Here is a 10,017-nt window from a genome sequence, read left to right on the forward strand (position 1 = left end):
TGTTGCCACTCCTCACAGTTGAAGCACGGACCATTGTTGCTAATGGCAATCCTGGGAATTCCATGTCTGGCGAAGATGGATTTCACATGCATTATGACACTGCTTGCTGTGGTGCTTGAGAGCAGCGCCATCTCAGGATAGTTAGAATAGTAGTCAATCACTATTAGATAGTCTTTACCATTTAAATGAAAAAGGTCCATACCAACTTTTGCCATGCTGCTGTTGGTATGTCAGTTACTATCATTGGTTCCTTTGCTTGTTTGCTTTGGTGTTTCTGACATGTCTCACATTTGCCTATCATGTTCTCAATGCCCTTATTTATACCAGGCCAATAAACAGTGTCTCTTGCTCTCCTTTTGCTTTTTTCAATTCCAAGGTGTCCATCATGAATCCTTTTGAGCATGTCTTGACGTAGAGCCTGTGGAATGACTATTCTGTTCTGTTTTAGTAATAGTCCACTTGCGACACTCAATTCTGACCTTGTGAAAATATTTTGGACAGGAACCTTTTGGCCAACCATGATGAATGTTCTCTATTACTGTTTGTAATTCTGTATCTTTTACTGTTTCTTCTGCTATTTGCTTTGATTTTGTGTCTGACACGGGCAGCGCAGCAGTGACCATACTCATATGAACATCCACGTCTTCTTCAGTAGAGTTCACATGACTCACTGTGGGTGCTCGGGATAGTGCATCTGCTAACACTATGTATTTGCCTGGTGTGTAGATCAGTTCAAAGTCATATCTTTGCAGCTTCATCATGAGTCGTTGAATCCTTGGAGACATCTCATTCAGGTTTTTTTTTATGATGGCAACCAGAGGGTTGTGGTCTGTCTCAACTGTGAAGGTGGGAAGTCCATATATGTAGCCATGAAACTTTTCTAGTCCAACTACCAAGCCTAGACATTCCTTTTCAATCTGGGCGTATTGACACTCAGTATCAGTCATAGACCTGGAGGCATAGGCAACAGGCTTCCAATCTTCACCATCTGCTTGTAGCAAGACCGCACCTAGGCCATCTTTTGATGCATCCGTTGACACTTTGATTCTTTTGGTTGGGTCAAAGAAGGTGAGTACAGGTGTGGTTGTCAGCACTGTTTTGAGGTTTATCCACTCTTGTTCATGTCTTTCTGTCCATGCGAACTCATTTGTTTTATGTAGCAGGTCTCGCAGACAGGCTGTCTTGGCTGACAAGTTAGGAATGAACTTTCCAATGAAGTTTATCATCCCCATGATGCGTAGCACTCCTTTTTTGTCAGTGGGTCGGGGCATTTTGAGTATGGCGTTTACTTTTTCCATATCTGGCTCTATTCCTTTACCAGATAGATTATCTACTAGGAAAGTGACTTCCTGGATGCCAAACTGACACTTGGCTTTGTTGTGCTTCAGTCCATTCCGGCGTATGCTCTGTAGCACTTTAGTCAGTCTCTCATTGTGTTCTTTCAGTGTGGAGCCCCAGATGATGATGTCATCAACATAGACCCGAACTCCTTCCAGACCTTCAATTATGTGTTCCATCGCTCTACGAAAGATTTCAGATGCAGATATTATCCCGAAAGGCATTCTGAGGAAACAATACCTGCCAAATGGTGTGTTGAAGGTACAGTATTTGGTGCTCTCTTCATCCAGTTTTAGTTGCCAAAATCCTTGTGAGGCATCGAGCTTTGTAAAGTATCTGGCACCAGACATTTCACTGGTGATTTCTTCTCGCTTGGGAATCTGGTAGTGTTCATGTTTTATGTTTGCATTTAAGTCCTTTGGATCCATGCATATTCTTAGATCATTGTTCTTTTTCTTTACACATACCATGGAGTTAACCCAGTCTGTTGGCTCTTCGACTTTCCTGATGACTCCTAGTGTGGTCATTCTGTCCAGTTCATTCTTGAGCCAGTCACGCAGGGGTGCTGGAACTCTTCGTGGAGCATGTACCACTGGCTGAGCATCCTGCTTTAGCTGGATCTTGTAAGTGAATGGTAGATCTCCAAATCCTTTGAACACATCCTGGAAATTATTCACTACAGAATCCACCGAGTCATCTGGTCTGCTTATGGCACAGTTTATACGGTAGACTCTTTTGACCAGTTCTAAGTCCTCACAAGCTTTGTCACCCAGGAGTGAATCAAGCCTTTCAGCCACAACAGAAAACATGAGATGATGCACTTTGTCTTTGACTGTCACTTTAAGCCTGCATACACCTAAGCTATCTATTTTCTGTCCATTATAGTCCTTCAGTAGTACTGACTTTTTCTGTATTTTGGGCTTTTCTTTCATATTGTTAATGTCACTCATACTGATTAAGTTTGCTTTTGCCCCAGTGTCCAGTTTCAATGTAACTAATGCTCCATTTATCTGCAGTGGGATCATCCATTTGTGCTCTTATACTGCATTAACTTTATGTTCAGCATTGTCTATTTCTGAGGGCTGCACATTTTCTGTATCTTTTTTGATACCGTCACATGACACCATTCCTACAAAAAATGTCTCACTTACATCAGTGTCCTCAATCACATTAACTCGTTGTCCTTTCGTCGTTTTTACTTTTGAAAAGCATTGTTTGGCAAAGTGATTCTTTCCATTACACTTTGTGCACATTTTTTCAAACGCCAGGCATTGTCTTAACTGGTGTTTGTAACCACAGCGTTTACAATTAAAAATGTCATCCTCCGATTGCTTTTCATTTCTGTTCTGCCCACGTTTCTTCCCCTTGTAGGACACAGCACCGACAGCAGCATTATCACTCATTACATTCGCATCATTATTGATTTCACTGAAAGTCTTCGCGTGATTTCGAGCTAGCTCACTGGCTTTGCATATTTTCACTGCATTTTCCAAATTTAGTTTGGTTTCTCTCAACAGACGTTCCCTGACTTTTTTATCATGAATACCAAACACAATCTGGTCACAAATCATGGATGCTTTGAGCTCAGAGAAATTACATGTCTGTGCTTTCAGTTTCAGATCAGTTATAAAGCTAACAAAAGTCTCATTTTGTTGCTGTGTCCGAGAACGGAAGACGTATCTTTCATACGTCTCATTCTTTTTGGGAGAGCAATGTGCATCAAATTTTTTTAGCACATCTTCTAATTTTTTTTTGTTCTCCGCTGGATTAAATACAAATGTATTAAATACCTCTATCGCCTGTGGGCCTGCAACCGTAAGCAGCAACGCTATCTTCCTTGCGTCTGGCTTTGTACCGAATTCGATGGCTGCAATGTAGATTTCGTATTGATGTTTAAAAATCCACCAATTGTAGTTGACATTTCCCTCGAGATTCAAACCTCCTGGTGGCTTCAAATTCTCCATGTCGCTTTTCACAATTTTCAGCAGATCTTCACCACCCTGGTACCATGTTATGCTCATTAATAACTAGACATTCTTATTATGAACACAGCTAGCTTCTAGCTAGTTATTTATTCAGTACACATTCTCTAGGTACAGTATCTGTAGAGGCTTCCATGTGTGCTCCTGTGTGCAGGCTGCCATCTTGACTGTTGCCTTCTGGGTAGCCTAGTGCCTCATGGGTAATGTAGTCTTAAACATACAGCTATATACAGCTCTACACAGCTCCACCTAGTGTCCACTATAGAATGACATGCTATTGATCACTACAGCTATGATTTAACAGACATAAATATTTACCATTCTTCCTGGACAGGAGAACCAATCAGACTGACTTGGAAATGTTTATTATATTTTGACGTAAAGATGTTAATTTACGATTTTCGCTTCTAATGTTTTTCTCTCAAAAATTCTCCACAATGTTAACCCCTGCTCTTATCATGAAAACTGTTCAATTATTTTGGGTACTTTCAATTAAATAGCGGGAAACGAACTTCATTGTGATCTCAATTTTTAATTACCTGATTCAAACATTTATTCCAAATAGAAATTGAACATTATCATTTTAATTAAAATATTTTGTGTCTTTCTCAATAAACAAATAATGATTTCTTCTTAAGCAGCTTCCTGTATTTTTGGCACATCATTAAAGAGCTCATGTTTCTGTTAACATTCCACTAAACGTTTAAGGGGAAATTTATAATTACCTTATTCCTGGGACTTGTTCGGACTATAGAACGACAGACAATAGAATAAATAGCAAAATACAGCGGATGCTGGAATCTGAAATAAAAACAGAACATGCTGGAAATACTCAGCAGGTCAGACTGCAACTGTGGAGAGAGAGAGAGAGAAACAGAGTTAACGTTTCAGGTCTGTGACCTTTCGCCAGAGCTGGAAACAGTTAGTGATGTAACCGATGTTAACCGGGTGCAGAGGCCGGGTTTAACCACTCCTGTCTTCCACCCTATCACAGACTGGCCCTCTTGTTCTTTCCTCGCCTCTCGCCTCTCCCTGCCACTGCACCTGGTTAAAATCTGTTATATCTCTAACATTTTCCAGTCCTGACGAAAGGTCACAGACCTGAAACGTTACCTCTCATTCTATCTCCACCGGTGATGCCTGACCTGTTGAGTATTTCCAGCATTTTCTGTTTTTATATTTTGTCGATTAAAATGGTTTGTGTTTTTCCCCTTTTTCGGTTCTGTTCCTAACTGTCTTAATGATATTTTTATAAAGTCAGTAAAAAGTAACATGTAACTCCTACATATCCTTCCCTGGCCTTCCCCTCCTCAACAGCATGGTTGAATGTTTGTGTGAAGCTACTTACTTCAGTCGATCGTTCAAAATCAAATATCGAGAACATCAATTTTAAAACGTTTAAGCAATTCAGAGCCTCCTTAAAAGCGTTTGGACTTCAAGACCAGGTTGAAATTTGTTTCGATGAGTGGAATCATATTCGAAACTTCGGGGGAAAAAGGTGTTTTTAAAGTTCATTCTTTATGTGAAAGGTTCCTAAAAAACTTCAAATTCTTTCTAGTGTTATTGCAGCTTTGACAGAAGAAGTTGCTCCAAGTTTCTCTTTCCCTCTTCAGTGCTGTCGGTAAACATGAAACGAAAAATAATAAAATAAACTCTAATTCCAAACGGAGCTCGAAAAAGAAAATTAATGAAGTGGTTAAACTTTCTAAGAAGGAGTTGCGGTTATCTCTCCCCAGCCTTGGCGATCAGTTTTAGGGAAGTTTTTCCCTTTTTTTCTGCTGCCGTTCCCCCCATCTCTCACAGACTCTGAGCTTCAAACGGGGGCACAATGCTGTCTCCCTCTCTCATAACATGATTTAAATAACCCTAATAAACCTTTTCAAAAAGGGAACAACATCTGGCAAAATTTAACTGGAACTTACCGCAGGAGATTCATCATGACTTTCTCCTATTTTTTCCGGTTTTAAACAATTTTCCAAATTAAAAAAAAAATTCACCGGGGGCCTAAAAATGGTTTGTTTCAGCCTCCTTCCAGCGGCCATTGTTCATGTGCTGCACCTCCACCTGTGTTGTTCCAAAGCCGCTGCTCAGACCCCGGGAACGGACTCCATGCACCTGGACTGTTTCCCCTCTCTCTCTCTCTCACTGTGTGTCTCTCTCTGTATCTCTCTACCTCTGTTTCTCCCTCTATCGCCCTCTGTCCCTGTCTCTCTCTCCATCTACACCTGTCCCTCTCTCTCTCTCTATCGCCATCTGTCCCTCTCTTTCTCTCTATCGACCTCTGTCCCTATCCCTCTTTCTCCACCTGGCTCTCTCTGTCTCTCGCTATCTCTTCATCTGTCCTGGTTTCTCTCTCTTAATCTCCCACTGTCCAATTCCAATTCCAATTCCAATTAAAATGCTTTATTGGCATGAAAGTTTACAGAGAACCATATTGCCAAAGCTTACATAGCAAAAAGGTACAGTTTTCCAACATTCTGTAGGTGTCAATCGATTTGACATTTGTTGGGTACATACAATATTACTTTTAAACAATATTAATTTTAAACAGTCTTTGTACTTCATTTGGTACGTTCAATATTAATTTTAAACAGTCTTAATTTTAAACAGTCCTCAGGTTGTGACATGTTGTTACATATTTGGCCCCAAGGTATGGTCTGTCTCCTTCTCCTAGGACTAATCTCAATTTTGACAGATCATCCAATTCCTTGAAATCTGGGGTTGTTTGGCTTAGCTTGTTGAATAATATGTTTCTTGATGTGTTGAATTTTTCGCATTTTAGGAGGAAATGCATTTCTGTTTCAACCTCGCCAGCCAGACATTGATCGCATATTCTATTCTCTCTGTCCCTGTCTCTCGCTATCTCACCCTCTGAAAACGTCTCTCATTCTCTCTCCCTCTGACCCTGTCTCTTGCTCTCTCTCCCGCTGACTCTCCTCTATCTCCCTCTGAACCTGTCTCTATCGCTCTCTCTCTCTCTGTCTCTCTCTACCTATTTCCATGTCTCTCTCTCTCTCTTTGCATTCCTGTCTCTCTGTCTCTCTATCTCCCTTTGACTCTGTCACTTGCTCTCTCTCCCTCTGACCCTGTCTCTCACTCTTTCTCCTTCTGACCCTACCTCTTACTCACAATCTTACTCTGACTCTCTGTCTCTCTTTCTGTCACTGTGTCTCCCTCTGTCGCTCTCTCTCTCTGTCCTAGTCTCTGTCTCTCTCTGTCCCAATCTCTGTTTCTGTCTTTCACCAAGTCTCTGTCTCATTCTCTCATAGAAACAGAAACATAGAAGATAGAAGCAGGAGTAGGCCATTCGGCCCCTCGAGCCTGCTCCACCATTCAATGCGATCATGGCTGATCATCCAAATTCAGTACTCTGTCCCTGCTTGCTCCCCATATCCCTTGATCCCCTTAGCCTTAAGAAATATATCTAACTCCTTCTTGAAAATATTTAATGAATCGGCCTCAACTGTCTTCTGTGGTAGAGAATTCCACAGGTTCACCAATCTCTGGAAATTCCTCCACATCTCAGTCCTACATGGCCTACCCCTTATCCTTAGACTGTGACCCCTGGTTCTGGACTCCCCCGCCATCGGAAACAGCCTTCCTGCATCTAGTCTGTCTAGTCCTTTTAGAAATTTATAAGTTTCAATGAGATCCCCTCTCATTCTTCTAAACTCCAGCGAGTATAAGCCCAATCAACACAATCTCTCTTCATATGTCATTCCTGCCATCCCACGTATCAGTCTAGTGAATCTCTGCTGCACTCCCTCCATGGCAAGAACATCCTTCCTCAGATAAGGCGGCCAGATACTCAAGATGTGGTCTCACCAAGGCCCTGTGCAACTGCAGCAAGACATCCTTGCTCCTGTACTCGAATCCTCTCGCTATGAAGGCCAACATACCATTTGCCTTCTTAACCACCTGCTGCACCTGCATGCTTACCTTCAGTGACTGGTGCACAAGGACACACAGGTCTCGTTGCACTTCCCCTTTTCCCAATCTATTGCTGTTCAGATAATAATCTGCCTTCCTGTTTTTGCCACCAAAGTGGATAACCTCACATTTATCCACATTATACTGCATCTGCCATGCCTCTGCCCAATCGCCCAACCTTTCCAAAGCATACTGGAGTTTCTCTGCATCCTCCTCACAGCACACACGCCCACCCAGCTTTGTGTCGTCTGCAGACTTGGAGATATTACATCTAGTTCCCACGTCTAGGTCATTGATATATATTGTGAATAGCTGGGGTCCTATCACCGATCCCTGCAGTACCCCACTAGTCACTGCCTACTGTTGTGTATGTAATATGTTTGCTACTTTGAACCTATGGACAGGACTGCACTACTTGTTGGGCGTAGTGATACGCAGTACCACTCCTGGCCATAGGGGTATAAATAGTACTGTGGGTACTGATCCCCCTCAGTTCCCGCCTGTGGGCATGAAGTAAAGACCTACGTATAGTCCCTACCTCCAACCAGTAAAGACCTGTTTTATTGTTACTGATTAAGTCTCAGTATTAATTACTTGAACAACTCACAGATTTAACACTGGCGACGAGTCTGATTCGGACCCTGCGGCAGTCACTCCACGGCAGCTTCGTCCACAGCCAGGATGTTGCAGAGAGGTTTCCACCCTCTCCACCCCACTGGAAGACATCCTGACCTCGGAGCCTCCATCGGCGACCGTCAGCTTCTTCTCCAGCTTGGTGGTGGGTAAGCCGTTGTCTGAGCCGGGCAGCGACGCGACAGGCAGTCGACCGCATTGGCCGCACGAACGGGGCTGGGGGAGCTGGAGGAATAGGGCGCGAGAGCCGCTTCGAGCGGGAGGCGTTTCAACAGAGCGATCGCATCTCCTGATAAGAGCCGAGAGCCGCTTCGCGATCCAGCGATCGCATCCGCTGATAAGGGCCGCACTCGGGCGATCGCGGCGAAGATAAGGGCCGCACTCGGGGGCTGAAGGGAGACGGCGTTGGGGGACGGGTGAAGACCGCCAAGCGTGGGAAAACCGCCATTTTGTGGGCGGAGGACGACAGCAAGAGCGGGAAGCCGCCATCTTGGATAGCAGTAAAAAAAAAAAATCTGAGAAGTTGCAAATCTGCAATGCCTAAACACGGGAATATTAGTACCTTTGATAGTGACCTCGAAGATTGGGCCATATATGTTGAAAGAGTAAAAAATTATTGTAAGGCCAATAAAATTCGTGACCAAGATAAAGCTCTAACATTATTAAATTTAATGGGTGCGAAGACATACGGGCAATTGAAACACCTGTTATCACCAGATGAACCGGCGGATAAGACGTTCGATGAGATTGTTACTGTCCTGAAAGATCATCTAAACCCCACGCCGCTGATGCTAGCGGAACGATTTAAATTTTACGACAGAAGGCAGCTACAGCATGAAAGCAATGCTGATTATTTGCTGGAATTGCGTAAATTAGCGAAATATTGCCAGTTTGGAACGGGACTGACAGAGGCACTTCGAGACAAATTTGTGTGTGGTTTATTTAAACAGGATACACAAAAGCGACTGCTCGAGGAGAATGAGCTGACGCTTGAGAAGGCAGTCACTATGGCAGCAGCACACGAAGCCGCAGCGAGAGGCACGGCAGTAATGCAGCTACGGTCACCGGAGCTCAGTGCACACAAATTGGGTGTGAGTTCTGGCAAATGTTATCGTTGTGGAAAGACAACGCATGATCAGAACCAATGTTGGTTTAAAACCCAAGAATGTAGAACTTGTGGTAGGCTTGGACATATAGCTAGAGTATGCAGGTCAGGGAAGAAGACCAGCAACAAGAAGTCACCGCAAGGAAAATACGCAAAGGTACACAAGGTGACCGAACAGGAGTCCGATTCAGACGCTAGCAGTAATGAACTGGCTAGCTTATGCTGTAATGAACTGGCTAGCTTAAGAGTACTCAACACTGGTAAGGGTGCAGACCTCCAGACAATTTGGGTCACTCTTCAGATAGAAGGAGTCCAAGTAAAACTGGAATTGGACACTGGATCGGCATTGACGGTCATAAATAAGAAAGATTACGGAAAGTTATTCCAACATATTCCCCTACAGGATACGGGGATTATATTGAAAACATACACGGGGCAAAGAGTGTACCCCATCGGGAAAATAGAGGCTGCAGTGGTCCACAAGGGCGAAGACAGTCAAATAATGGACTTATATGTGATATCTGAAGGAGGTTCTCCACTACTAGGATGGGAGTCGATTAGGAAAATGAATATGGACTGGCATTTCCTACAAACAATAACGAGTGAGAACTCGGTGAAGATAGTCGGCCCAGACTCTGGAACGGATGATGGTAAGCCCAACTCAGGTGCAAAAGACAAAGTTTCAGCACAGAATTCCACTGAGCAACAACAACATAGTTTAACTGTGGATTCTGAGTCTGGCAAGTCTACTGATGTGCCCATTTCTGAGGGACACCGGGCTCGAACTCAACTCCATTTCAAACTACAACAGCAATTAGAACAAATGCTTCGCCGTTGTGAGCAAGAGTTGAATGCAACGAAAGAGTTCTTTGATATAGAGTTGGAGAATCTGGAAAGACAACAGAAGCAGCTGATGGAGAAAATGGAGCAGGAGCACACAAAACGTCTGATGTCAGAGGAGTTAACGGTCAGCCAACTCCTGCATATGCTGAAGGACAGGACTCTGAAATGGGAAAAACTTGAACACGA

This window comes from Somniosus microcephalus, unplaced genomic scaffold (genome assembly GCF_052327205.1).
Source record: "Somniosus microcephalus isolate GS21.2 unplaced genomic scaffold, FLI_Smic_1.0 scaffold216, whole genome shotgun sequence".
In the NCBI taxonomy this organism is placed as follows: Eukaryota; Metazoa; Chordata; class Chondrichthyes; order Squaliformes; family Somniosidae; genus Somniosus; species Somniosus microcephalus.